Source organism: Cryptomeria japonica, chromosome 10 (genome assembly GCF_030272615.1).
Source record: "Cryptomeria japonica chromosome 10, Sugi_1.0, whole genome shotgun sequence".
In the NCBI taxonomy this organism is placed as follows: domain Eukaryota; kingdom Viridiplantae; phylum Streptophyta; class Pinopsida; order Cupressales; family Cupressaceae; genus Cryptomeria; species Cryptomeria japonica.
The window spans coordinates 559,525,065-559,539,528 of record NC_081414.1 but is presented as its reverse complement, the minus strand read 5'-3'; positions in this window follow the sequence as shown (position 1 = coordinate 559,539,528).

Here is a 14,464-nt window from a genome sequence, read left to right as displayed (position 1 = left end):
GAGGTTTTGCAAGAGAGATAAATAGACCTAAATATTATGGCTCAATAATGATCAATAGGTAAACAGATAAGAAACTCTCAATATTAAAATGACTTTCTCAATTGTCTTTACTAGAAATGGATAGATCTGCTAATAATGGCTTTATGACTGTATGTCAACTTTAGACTCAATCCAAGAAGAGCTAGAACTAATATGCGATATCTAGATTTATGATCTCTATAATAAAACAATCCCATAATTATGTTTCCACGCATCTATACCACAACACAAACATCATGCTAGTGTTCAGCCATAGCAATTGATATCCTAATTATAGAATGTGAAATATGCACATAACTATGAATAAAGATTAAGAAAAACAAAGAAAGATGCTTATTGCAAACATAAATGACTAATGGACAAGAATTGAATTCATTGTAGATAGTTTTGAATATCAAATTCACTTATTTGTGTACATTTAGTAACTCATGTACTTGTGGCCAACCATTTATCTCTTTCATAAATTAAACACTTGTTAATAACATTAAATGGCTGAGTAATTATGTTTTTGTTGAAATTGAAAATAAAATATTTTATTTCAGGACAGTTGAAACTATTCCCTATCATATTTTAGACTCTCAGTTTTGTTAGTAGTGGTTTGATGTCTTTGGAGCTGATCATTGCATTTCTTTAGTTACGTTTGCCAGTGTACTCCCAGCTTGTGCCAAAATGGGAGCTTTGGAACAAGGTATGGACATCCATCAAAGCATAAAAGATAGAGGAATTTTGTCATATGTAGTTGCAACTGCTCTGTTAGCATGTATGCAAAATGTGGAAGCATAGACAAGGCACAGGAACTATTTGATGGATTTCCTCAAAGAAATGTGGTTTCCTGGACTACAATGATTGTCGGATATGCACAAAATGGATTTGTTGAGAAGGCTTTATAAACTTTCAAGCAAATGCAATCGGCAAGTGTAAAGCCAAATTCCACGACCATTGCTACTATCCTCCCTGCCTGTGCCAAAATGGGAGATTTGGAACAGGGTATGGACATTCATCGAAGCATATATAAAGGATAGAGGAATTTTGTCAAATGTTGTAGTTGCAACTGCTCTGGTAGACATGTATGCAAAATGTGGAAGCATAGACAAGGCACGTGAACTATTTGATAGAATTCCTGAAAGAAATGTTGTCTCGTGGACTGCAACGATTGTTGGCTATGCACAAAATGGATTTGTCGAAAAGGCTTTAGACACTTTCAAGCAAATGAAATTGGAAGGCATAAAGCCAAATTCTACAACCTTTGCCAGCATCCTCCCTGCTAGTGCAAAAATGGGAGCTTTGGAACAGGGTATGGACATCCATCAAAGCATAACGGATAGAGGAATTTTGTTAGGTGTTGTACTTGCAAATTCCCTGCTTGACATGAATGCAAAATTTGGAAACATGGACAAGGCTCGTGAATTGTTTGATATGATGCCGCAAAGAGATGTGATCTCATGTGAACAATCAACACACATGTATATGGGAGGAAGAGATCGCTACTACAAAATTGAACGCTCACTCCTCAATCACAATTTTATGGTTTTACGAGACTAAACTAGGGCAATTAACCACCACATGTATATTTTTTGCAACATGAGATTAAAAACTAGGGCAATTTGAATCTACCTCTTGCGTGGGATTGCAAGCAATGCCACAAATGCCTTCGACATGGGTTTGATGTTATTGGGGGTTGAAGTTGCCACGGACGCCTACGTGGGATTGCAATGCACAAATGAATTCCCCTCTTCTTCTTTTTTTAAGTAATGGTCGTTGTCGTCGGAATTATGACGAACTCAAGCACTTTTTTGAAAAAAAAAAAAGAAAATTCTCATTGCTAATGCCTTCTTCATCGAAACCAAATGGGAAATTAACGTCGGAATTACGACATATGCAGGCATTTTTAAAAAAAAAAATCAAATTTGGCCACAATATACCTTCTCCGTCGGAAACCTCAGTCGGAAATCTAGTCCAAATGTATTAGTGTTGGCATTCTATTTTGGCACTTAGATGTTTTTCCATCTAGTGTTGCCATCAATGCCAAAGGGGGAGATTGTTGTATTATGAATGTGTTGCATTAGTTTTGTCATTGATGTCAACACTTATCCTTCTGGAGATCTTTGGTTATGTTGAACCGGCACATTGTGTTCACCGGCAAGTTTAGTGACTTATGCACAGTCACCGGTATATTGTTCACCGACACTGAGGATGACTTGTTATCATCTGGAGATCACTTGATTATGTCAAAGACATGGTTTGGATACTTGGTTTTTATATTTTGGTTAATGGTCTAATCAAGTTGACATATTTGTTGTTACCGGCAAATTGGTCTAGGTTATGGACCAGTATGCATTATCTATTCCAAATCAGCACAACACGTTATGGAGATGATTTATTGATTGGATATTGTTGTAAATGTATTGAACCAACATGATGCATCACATCAAGGCTTATTTGTAATTGATTTTATTGTAATATTCTTAGTGAGCCGACCTACACATTTGGTCTTAGGTTTTGTATATATGTAAGATCTCAATTGATGAGATATAGGGTATGGGATATAGTATGTAAGGTTATGGTATTGTAACATGGTATGTGCGAATATTGAAGATCATATGAGCAGACCATAGAGAAGGTTCAAGGAAGGTTTGAAGGTGATTATCAGAGTTTAACCGATACTAAATCTAGAATTGGAGATGCTACTTTGAGCAGTACATTATTCTAGGATTTAACCATCTGTTAGTGAACGGATTTTGCCTTTCTTAAAAATGATCAATTTCAAACTCTGTCACCTTCTTTAAAAGACAAGTGTTCAACCAAACAGTTGGGCAAGTGTTATATAAACCACTTCCCTCTGAATTTTCCATAGGTACAGCTCCCTATCTTAGTTATTCGGGGAATAATCTAATTAATTTTATTTGAGTAGTATGCTTTTAACCTGAAAGCATGTAAGGCTACCTACTTCATTCTTGGATGAGAGGCCAATATGTCACACATATTTCAAAGAAAAATTAACTTTCCAACCATTTCAACACAAGAGATGGAAGTAACTGAAACAAAGTTCTAAACACCATTCCAACAATTCAGATAAGAAAAGAACAAATAAGAGAAACCAAATCTATTCTCAAGCACAAATCTTTTTCTAAAAACAAACACTCATAGGAAGGAGTCCCAAAAAAATAATAATTTTCTGCACTAGAAAGGTGATTATTGTTGTTTGATTAGATAAACATATGCAAAGATATGCGACTACACATATTCAAAACCCACAGATTTTCCTTCTCCCAAAAATAGTATGATCTTTAATATATATATTTTATGTGACAAAGGCACAACAATACATCTATAAATCCTTTCCAATTCCAGATTTGAAAATCTGACCCTTCCATCCACAAAACAGGACTTTTACAAAATAGAGGAAAATAAAACCAAAAACTAACTAAAATTCTTCACCCAATCTAACCCCTATTCCATCTATCTTCCTTTAATTTATAGTTTTTAGAACAGGGGAGGTCTCCCTGAAAACTCGACCTCCCCCAAAATAGTTATGAAACTAACAAGATATAATTGGGACAGATGTCCCGAAGTCTTTACATAAACATGAAAATCACATAAACAAAAACAGGGCCTGGATCAACGCATTATGCCACTTTCCCATCATCATCTTCTTCTCTACTTTCCCGGGCATCGTGGATGGTTGTGAGTTCCTGGATTATAGATTGGTTTGGAACCTTCATCGCATTGAGCTTTGCCTTCGCTGCTTCCTTGTTCCACCAGTGCTTCACCATCTTTTCGGCATGTTTTGGTAACTGATGTTACCAATAAAGGTCATGGACTCGATCCGAGCAACCCGTGTTATATCCTCTGGAGTGAAATTGCCCTTGGCTTTGATTTTCTCCATGTATATTCAGAAAACTTTAATCGCATCCTGCGTGTTCAGCCCACAAATTCCCAACTGCCAATCGTGGTCAAGGTTAACCACCTTGTTGTCATTAACTATACTGCATTGGAGGTCTTGGAGTTCATACACAGAAGTCTTAGCATCGAAGATCGCAGACTCAAAGGTAAGCATCTGCCACATTATAGTCTTTTTCAACACGAAGAGCTGACATTCATTTGTCACCAATTTGATTGAATGCTTTGTCAGGAATCAGGTAACTCCATACTCTTCTATTTTCGTGAACATCAACAAGATGTTCTCCCATTTGTGTTCCTCTTTCACCCATGGCAAAATCTGATTTTGAACTTCTATGATGAGGCTTTGTATTTCATTACATAACTTTCAGGAGTCAGTGATATACTTTTCTTCGTCCTTGACTATTCCTTCAATCCATCTCTCCATAGCCTCTGCAATACTTTTGGCCCGTTGAACCTGGCTCATTAACTTTTTATTTTCTGGTGAATTTGGATCAAAGTTCTTCGTAGCATGAGATATAGGGAGTGCCCCAAAACAACCAATGTTGTTGATGAACTGGGCAAGAATATTTATGTGTCGCTTTAGCTCTCTCTTTTCCCGCCCGTCTTTCTCCGATCTGGTGAGCATTTTCTTTGCTGATACCTAGAAGAAATGATTGTCTGAGTCCCTACTCATATTTCCTAGCTCCACCTTAGTGATCTCAAAATCATTTGTACTAGCTTCCTTGTTTTCATCCTTGGGCTTGTATGAGGCAATTTGGGCGACCTATTTTTCGGTTCTTTCATCATTATCCAGGCAAGCAGCTATTTTGAACTTTATCGGCTTGGGGCCCTTCTCTGTGTACTTCACGACCATCTCCTGAATTGGAATAGTCATGGGAAGGAAATTCCCCTTTTTGTTTACCGAAGTGGTTAACCACTTGGGAGTTGCACTGGAACTAGGTGTTCCTTCAATCGCTTTGGAAGGTGGTGTCATAGCTACGGTTACCGCATGGGAATCTAGGGCATTAGCAACATCGGTATCCAGGTCTTCAACTTTAAATATTTGGGCATCAAGAATCATATCCTTCACCTTTGCATCCTTAGCTTGATCCATCCTTCTTTGAGCAGCACTTCGCGACCGGGTATGTCGAGGAGTACAGAAATCCAAAGCTGAATTAGACTTGTGTCTAACCTGAGGCAGCTTTTTATCTTTACATGCATGAACAGGCATAGAAGCATTATTAAAAAAATGCTTTGGTGAACGCAGAGGAACCTCATTACTTCTCGCAGAATCAGACTTGACGCCTAATTTCATTGCTTTCTTCCTAGCAACCCACGCCACGGTTCTCTCCAAAACTCCTTTGGTTCTTAGTTGTATATCATCTTCCTCTTCCTCATCCCAGTTGATTGAAGGCACCTCAGTTTCTGCTCGAGCTAAGTATCTAGGATCAAACAGTTCTAGATAATCCTCTTCAAGCCCTTTAATGTCCAGCTTTACCTGTAGTGAAATAACTTGTTCTAATACCATCCTCATGTTTCCCCTTTTGAACACCTTGATTTCATCAGTACAATCTTCCCAGAAGTCCTCTAATTGTGGCATTGGGAGATATGGCATTAGACCAAGACTTTGGGAAAAACCCTTATTATCAAAACCTTTTCTTTTAAGATACAGGGGAAAATTAAAGTTCTTAAGATCTGCTCCAATGCTCAAGGCGTTCGACATTGAACTGCAGGACAACACACCTAATTGGATGGGAAAATGACCCTCCCATTTATCCCTGGGTTGCGCCTTTTTAATCACAGAGGTCAGCTGCTTACATATCTCCGCTAAAACAAAGCAATCTGAACAAAAACGGGGGAGCTTGAAGGGTTCCTCTTCAAAGCCATCTATTCTTATATAGCAGAAATGAGGAAACTGGATAAAGAAACTGCCAAACCTCTTTATCAACGTCTGCGCATCCTTGGAGATTCTTTTGGTTTTCACATTTTTCAATTCATAGCACAAATTACCCAGAAAAGCATTGTGTACCCTTCTAAAATCCTGCAAGGCATTATCCTTTTGCAGCATGGGGTAAAAATCGTACATGAGAACATCCTCCTTAGTGAGCTATCTTGGTATTCCAACTAACTCCTTAACACACACCAAACAGTATACAAGATATAAAGACATGAAGAAATTCTGCTTAAACTGTTTAGCCATACTCAGTTGTTCCCTCATTGAATCAGCAATCAGTTCTGCCCAATCAAGGTATTGATTCCCCTCTAGTACTAGTTGCACATAGCAATAAACTCAGTCGTCAAAACTGTAGGCTTCTGCAGAGCCTCTGACTCAATGCAACAAAAGCATGACATCGTGAATGTGAGGCAGCATGTGATTCTTATTGGGATTCTTGGGCAACCTGGAACCACCCCTTTGAGGAACCTTCAGCCAGTATTTTGCTACATTATTTCTGTGTCTGGTTCTATCCACATTGAACTCAGTGATTGACTGAGCAGGGGAAAAATTGGAGAACTGGTAATCAGGTATCTTTAAGACAGAAGAAATCACTTCGCGGTTTATAGCAAGAAGGGTTTCACCATTGTCTCTTCTAATGGTCTCGGAGACTAGATCATACCTAGCGATACATTCCCTAACCAATTCTGGGCAAGGGATAGCTGGGAGAAAAGTTGTTGCCTCTATGAAACCGCTACTCAAAATCTCCACATAAAAGAGCCATCAATTCCCTTGAATACCCTTTCTTTTAAAACTTCAAGATTTTCCCCTTTAAGGTCAGTATCGCTAACTATGGGCTATGTACATGCAAGGCTAAAAATATTCCTAAACAAGTGCAGTGTGGACTTCATAATTCAAAGTGATAAGCCTTAATTTGTTGCAGCAACCCTACTATGAGAGAAGAAATATAGGTAAAAATTACTAGAGAGAACAAGAAATGGACTCACCTTCACAGTTGAGCAACCAGACAACTACCGGTGACTAAAACTTCTATCCAGGAAAAATAACACCGCAGCAGCAAGGAACAAATTTTCAGAGAGTTAATCCTTCATACCTTATAGTGAGGGCAATGATACGGAACTATTAAGTGCAATAATTCCAATTGTCAGTTTGAGTGTGTTAAGTTTGTGGATTGGACATCGCACACATGCATTAAATGTATGGCGACATTTCTGAAGTAACCACCAGTTCCCGAAATGATTACTTACTTTGAAAAGCCAACAATTGACGTCACTTAAGATATGGTTCACCTTCCTCATATTTGGAAATTAATGCACCATCAAATAATTTAACCCGCGGGACCCACCAACTTTGAACACATATGAACATCCTGAACAGACTTCATTGGGGTTCAAGTAGTTCGAGGCATACACTACGCTCAGGGGAAATCCTTTTTGAGAGTATTAATTATGCCAAGTTGCTGATCATTTGTGCTGTGTTGAACATGTTGAACACGTTTGAACCTTTTGAACTCGGTTCAATGAGTTCAACGCTTGGAGAGCGATGACGTAACATGTCACTGAACAAAAACCCTTAAAGAGCCGCTACAAAACACGTAAAGAAAATGTTAGTATGAAAAATTCCCTGAACACCTAGGAACCTATGGAACCTAAATGAACCTGTTGAACCCGATTCAAGATGGTTCAAAGTGTTCATAGAGTTCAACCAATTACTTAAACTCGGCATTTTTGATTGAAAGACGATTTACAAACGAACTAAGGGCTTGAACTGAGGTATTAAAAGAAAGCCTAGGACTCCGAAAGGAATTTTAAAAAGGAATTTGTTTTTATTACGAAGGAAGAATGATGCGGTAACACCATCCTACTGTAGTCATTGCAACTCCCATTTGAGCAGTGTGCTCTAGGCGGTTGGCCTTTCTGCATGTGCAAACCCCATTTGTATACACATACTATCTGCAGTAGTATCATCTGATTGTGGGTAAGGTTTCCCACCATGGTTTTTCCCCTTACAGGGTTTCCACGTTAAAACCTTTGTGTTATGTGTTGTGGATGTTGTTTCTCTTTCTGTTTCATGTATTAAGTTTCACCGATATTGATATTAACTATTAATCTGTTAACCGACATTAAGTTTGGTTTATCGGTATTAAATATCAAGTTTGATTCAGTTATAATTGGGTATAATTTCATTCACAACTAATTCACCCCCCCCCCCCTCTCAATTGCCTTTCGGGTCCTAACATACCCTTATTTCTATTCATGTCCCTTATAGAATCATCATTACAGAGCTTTTGTTCATGTCGGATAACATTTTCATAGGCTTTGTCCATAGTTGAAGGGGCTAAGTCATCTACAGATCCTAGGTACATGATAAAATTTCTAATCCTATATTTCTCATCAACTTGGAACTAGGGAGCATACCTCAGTAAATGGGTAAAATTTTCTCAATTGGCATGTACTGAGAGTTCCCCTTTTTTTCAAATCGTGGAAGTCTGTCAGCTTCTATTCAAAGAACAGTTGAAGTAATCATCTTTGTCTAAAAATTTCTATGAATTTATCCTATGTCACGCTGACTGATCTTGAACCTAGCTCAACTTTCTTATTTTCCCACAAACCAATAGCCTCTCCGATCAGCTGGTAATCCCCCCTACTACTTTTTTGTTTTCATTGTAGTCTCGGATTTTGAAATACTTTTTCATACTAGTTATCCATGCCTCTGCGACATCTCCTCCCTCTGATCTGTCATAATGAGGGGGCTTAACCTTCTTCATATCATTAGAGATTTCACCCACTACTTGTTTATATCTCATATTCAAGTTATAGGATTGTGTTCCCCAAAACTCACTTTGTGTCATGAACCATATTTATCTATAATTATTTATTAGGAAAATTATGTTTATTTTTCCTTTATGAAATTGAAATAAAATGGAAATGGAATTTTTAGTGAAATAGATGATAATGAAATAAGAGTTCAAATGCAATGAAATAATGTACATGCAATTGAATTATCAGTATTATTTTTATTATGAAATTGGGATTGCCATTGCTAATGAGCAATTGAGTGCAAGTGAATGCAGGAATGGGTGAATGTGGATGAAGGCGAGAACATGGTTTAGGTAGAGTTGTTTTAGCTCTTAGACTTCGTTAGAATGGATAGGAATCTCACACACCACTGCAGTATATACTTATTTATGTGTACATTGGTTGCATGATTTGATATGGTGACTGAAATTTCATGACTAATGGCAAAATATTATGTTTTATTTTCTATGAGAATGTAATTTGTTAATGATTTGAAAATGAATATTGACCCTATGATTACACGTTCTTTTGGGAAGATATGTGTGATTTGGTGAAACTATATATATTATTTTGTTTACAAGTTATATATATATATATATATATATATATATATATATATATATATATATATATATATATATATATATATATATATATATATATATATATATATATATATATATATATATATATATATATGAGTTCGAATAATAATGACTCAATCATATACATATATATATGTAGGTAATTATAATATATACAATTATATTGGTTTACTCATAAATTTGACTACTATACTTTTTGAAATTATATACATATTTACATATACATAATCTTTATGTTCATATTTTCTTAATATTAATCATTTGACTAAATCTATATATATATATAAAGGTGGTGGACTTTTTGAATAACGTGTTGTTAGTAAGACCTAATCATATTGAATTATATAAGTCAACATAATGAAGTCGACTTGGCATGATGTAAATGCCACTAAGACTTTTGAAACCGTTTGCAAAGTGAAATCAATATATGTCGACCACACAAAAAAACTCAGAGTTCAAGTTGAATATGGATTATTAGACGTGGCTGGAAAACCGTTACGTATGGCATGGCATGCAAACTAATTCACATACCAACAAGGGTGCATGGGAAAGCTAACAACTGCATTTATAGAAATGGGAGTCATCGACTACCCACATAGCATGTAAGCCATGTTAGTAGGGTTGATACCCCGCGTAACCATGGCTATTTTCATTGCAAGTAACAATCGATTTGTTAATCGGCTATGTTTGTGTAGACACCTAAAATTGTCATGTCTAATTAAATAAATATTTTATTTATTTAATTACTTTAGCCTAACTCTTCTATTAATTGAATAAATCTTTATTTATTTAATTAATTAATTTATCCTCTTCTAGCCTTATTTCTCATTTAAATAAATACTTTTATTTATTTAAATTACCCTTTTCCCAAATTAAATAAATATATTATTTATTTAATTGATCCCCCTTCCTCTATTAATTAAATAAATCTTTATTTATTTAACTAATTCATTAACCTTTTCTACCTATGACACATGTCATTCATCTCTTAATTCCTACACTACCTACCCTCTTATTATTTTATTATTTCCTCTACCTACCCTCTAATCATAGCCGACCTCTTTTTACACCTCTCAATCTTATCCCGCCATTTCTTATAGTGTCTTCTATATAAGGAGATGCTTCCTTCATTATCAAACCCCAACTACTTGATCAATTGACGACACTGCGCCTTTGCACTTTCATATGCGATCCTACTTGCAACCACATTTCCGTTCTTTGTTGAGCTCTTGTGCACATATAAAATCTAAGAGCAAATATATCAAGCAAGATCAATGGAGATAGGAAGAATGGAGATCCAAACCCTATTGGACATGTGATGGTATAATCTTTGTGATTTCATTTGATTTGCATTGTCTTAGGTAATCTTCATATGTTATGGTGGATCTTTGTTGTTGTTAGGCCAGGGTTTTGTGGTTGAATCTATTTAGTCTTTCAATATTGTTGTTTCCATTTTCACCATATACAGTTTGAATACAACTGAACTAATAGAATTCAAAGTAATTTTTGCTAGCCATGCATACGTGGTGAATTCAGTTTGCCACATGCTATGGTAACTTGGACATGTTGTGCAGTTGGCACAAGAAAAAATAAATGATGGTTAAGATGAGCCCAAAACTAGGAGGAATTATAGCTTGAAAATAGCATAAATAAGACTATTACTACACATAAAACACACACAATAGAAGGGAGAGAAGATGATATTGTGGAAAAGGGAGAAATTTGCAGAGTATAGAAAAGATAGAACTAAGAATAGAGAAAGGGAAAATAGAGTAGTAAGTAGAGAAGAGAGAGCTCATGAGATAGAATAGCATAGAGGGGAAAAGAATTGGAATCTAGACGTATTGCAGACAGGTTTGGGAAAGGTTATCATTGATAATAATCCAACTTGGATTGTATTTCAGAGGTAGGCTCTTAAACGAGGGATAGATATTAGATTGTTAAAAGAACAAAAATATCTTGAGAGTTGTATGTTTTAGATCATTAGTAAAAAAAAAGAGTTTAATTTCTGAATTAGTTCCTTGCAATAGAGGTCATGATGATTATTTGAAATTTCGTTGAAAAGCCATATAAGTATGTGCATTATGAATTATCATTTTATTTTATACCCGCTATGGAAAATTACTAAATTCAGTTATTTGAATTCATAAATCATGGGAAAAAAGTGTTAGTATCAAACTAAACATGTTATTCAAGAAAATAAGTAGATAGTCAAGAACATATGGAAAGATAGAGAACTTATGCATTCTAAACTTGGAAATTTGAAACCATAGAAAAGAGAATACAAGTTAATGCATGATTACGCTATTTGGATTTTATGAGAAATAGATAAAAGAATGTGTACTCATAATTTTTATTTTTGTCTATATGCTAAATATGCATACATGTGCTACACCTTCTTATTTTTAATTCTTATCATTGATTTACTTGAAAAGATAGAAGCAAAAGATTGCTTTCTTATTGGATATAACTGATTTTAAACAAAAGTATGTTTCTTCTATATTTACTTGAAAAGATAGAAGCGAAAGATTGTTTTCTTATTGGATATAATTGATTTTGAATGAAAGATTGTTTCTTCTATATCTCTTAAATGAAAGATTGTTTCTTCTATATCTCTTAAACGAAAGGTTATTTTCCTTAAGAATGTAATTTTATCATGCGAGAAAAGGGAAGCTAGAAAAGAAAGATTGTCTTCTATGTACTTCTCCTAATTTTATATGAATACTTGAAAAGCTAGATATGCTTGTGTTTGTGGGAAAGTTACCTTCCAGGACGGGTGTCAAATGTGGAATCATAGAGAGAATAGTCTGCTTTTCCAAACTATATTTTATTGCTATGCATGGCATTATACTCAACCGAGTAAATTATTGATCATTGAAATAGATGGATTTATTTATGCTCTCTACCATATCCTTGATTGATCTTGCTTGGTTCTTAATGGAATTAGAAAATTTAAAATGCATGTATCATTCTAGGCATGTACCAGATTCCATCTTGTCTATCGAATTCTTTTTTCTAAGCAATTCATGCAAGGTCGGGTATTTTTGATTGACCAAAAATTTTGGGGAAGTGTAAGCTTCAAGGTTGGGAAGAAAAAGCACCTGAATCTTGTTCTCGTCTTCATTCTAAAGATTGCATTGAAGATAGCTTGGATTGCAGATCAAAGGACACATCTCATCCTTTACTTTATATTTATCTTGTTATATGAACTTAAGGAATTTGAAAGGCCTAAGTATTGTATGTAGATATTATTGAGATACTACTTACATATTCTTATTGAATAAAGAATCTTTATCTCTTTAAGAAATCTCTTGTTTATTGTGATATCATTGGAATGATCATTTAGACTTAAGGATGGAATAGTGGAAGTAAATAGACTTATTAAGGGAATTATGAGTTTATTAAAGAATAAAGAGTATTCTGTTTTATTATGGAATTTAGAACATTTTACATCTTTACACTTTGATGAGTGTGTTCCTATTTTGATTTGCCTATCTCTAGATCGAGACTCATGTTCTTTGTTATGATTTTTTATGCGACCTCCCTCCCTCTGCTCCAAGACTTGGAGCCTACTCTAAGTGTCTTGTACCATGTGAATAATTCTATCTAGCTTGGTGATTAGAGTCTCTGGGGGTCCAGATTCTCCTCTTCCCTCTTGGTTATGGGGCATCTTAGTGTTTCTTTAATGAACTATTGATTACATTAATATTTCATTTCAAATTCCATCTATTTTTCATTATTTAAAAGCAAGTAGTTGAAACAAGAATTTACACACAACAAAATTGATATTTTATTATTATTGTGCGCACCAGAATTGCTTTTTACATTATGTGCAAAACAAAGATCTTTCTAAGAGCTATTGTCTGATGCAGTTATGGGCTCTTCTTGCCCTTCAAATTTTGAGAAAGGTACTAATTAGAAAATCGAAGTGGGTATCCAAGTTTCCTTTGATTCAATAGACTCATTTTTAGTTACAATAGGGTTTGATGTTCTGTTGTCACTTTTTGGTTCTTTGTTGGCAAGAATTTTGGTTCTCACTACTACCCTTCTAGAAGAAGTCTAGGGTTATCTCTACCTTTTCAATATTTTTATTGCATTAGCTAGTGTTTCATTGTCAAATGATCGTGAGAAACATGAATAATCAGGCTTGAGATTCGTTACTCACCAGAGTTGGGAGTAGAATAGAGCATGAGCTCTATTCTGTTTTGTAGTTTGAGTCCACATCTTGGAAAAAACCAAAATGATTTGTTTCAGTTTACTACCCTATAATTGTGGTGGTGAGCCCTAGGTTTAGTGTCGAACCTAGTGCTCTGATATCATATGTAACATGCATTTGTTATGCAACTTTAAATAACAACTTTTAAACTTTTAAGAATTCAACAGTGAAATTGAAATCACAAACTTTTTTTTGTTCTTAAACTTTTAAGAATGTATTTTGATCTTAAAATAGCTTTTTCATTGTTTTGGAAGATGGAAAGTATCATTAGGGTGCTTTTCCACCCAACCAGAAACTTACTAGTCCCCTGTGTCATTTCCAACTGAAAAGGCCCGACCCTTCGCAGGGAGGTAAGAAGAATTTGAGCTCATGCCATCAGAGACTAGTGTTTAACTCTACACAATCCCTACTCAATCACACACAATAGAGTACTCCTAACTAGTATGACCTCTGACTAGGTTGTATATCTGAATTAACAAACTGACTGATGCTTGCAGTAAGTAGCATCACCTTGGCTAAATGTTTTAATGTAATTGAAATCACACTAATGCTTGAATTCAATGTTCATCATGCTAGCCAGCTGCAACTTGAACTTATAGGGCTTAAGATCTTTTGATAGGAAGACAACACTCACAGATGACCACTTATCATGCAACTTGGTATCCAGTTACAACAAATGCATGATTCAAGTATAAACAATAGTTCTCTACTAAGTTTCATATCTTGTTCATCTTGGTTGGATTATCTGCCTCTTCTTGAGGTTTGAAAACCTTTATTTCGTTAATTAGTGTGAAGTATTCAACTTTTGTTTATTAAGAAATAAGGTGTAAACCTCTTGGTTCTCTACTACATTTCTCTAGTCATGTATAATCACCTAGGCATGAAGGAGGTTTTATAGGCAACTTACCATTAACTCTCATATTCGTGCTAGCTATAACATGCACTATGTAAATACATGCTAACAATGCTC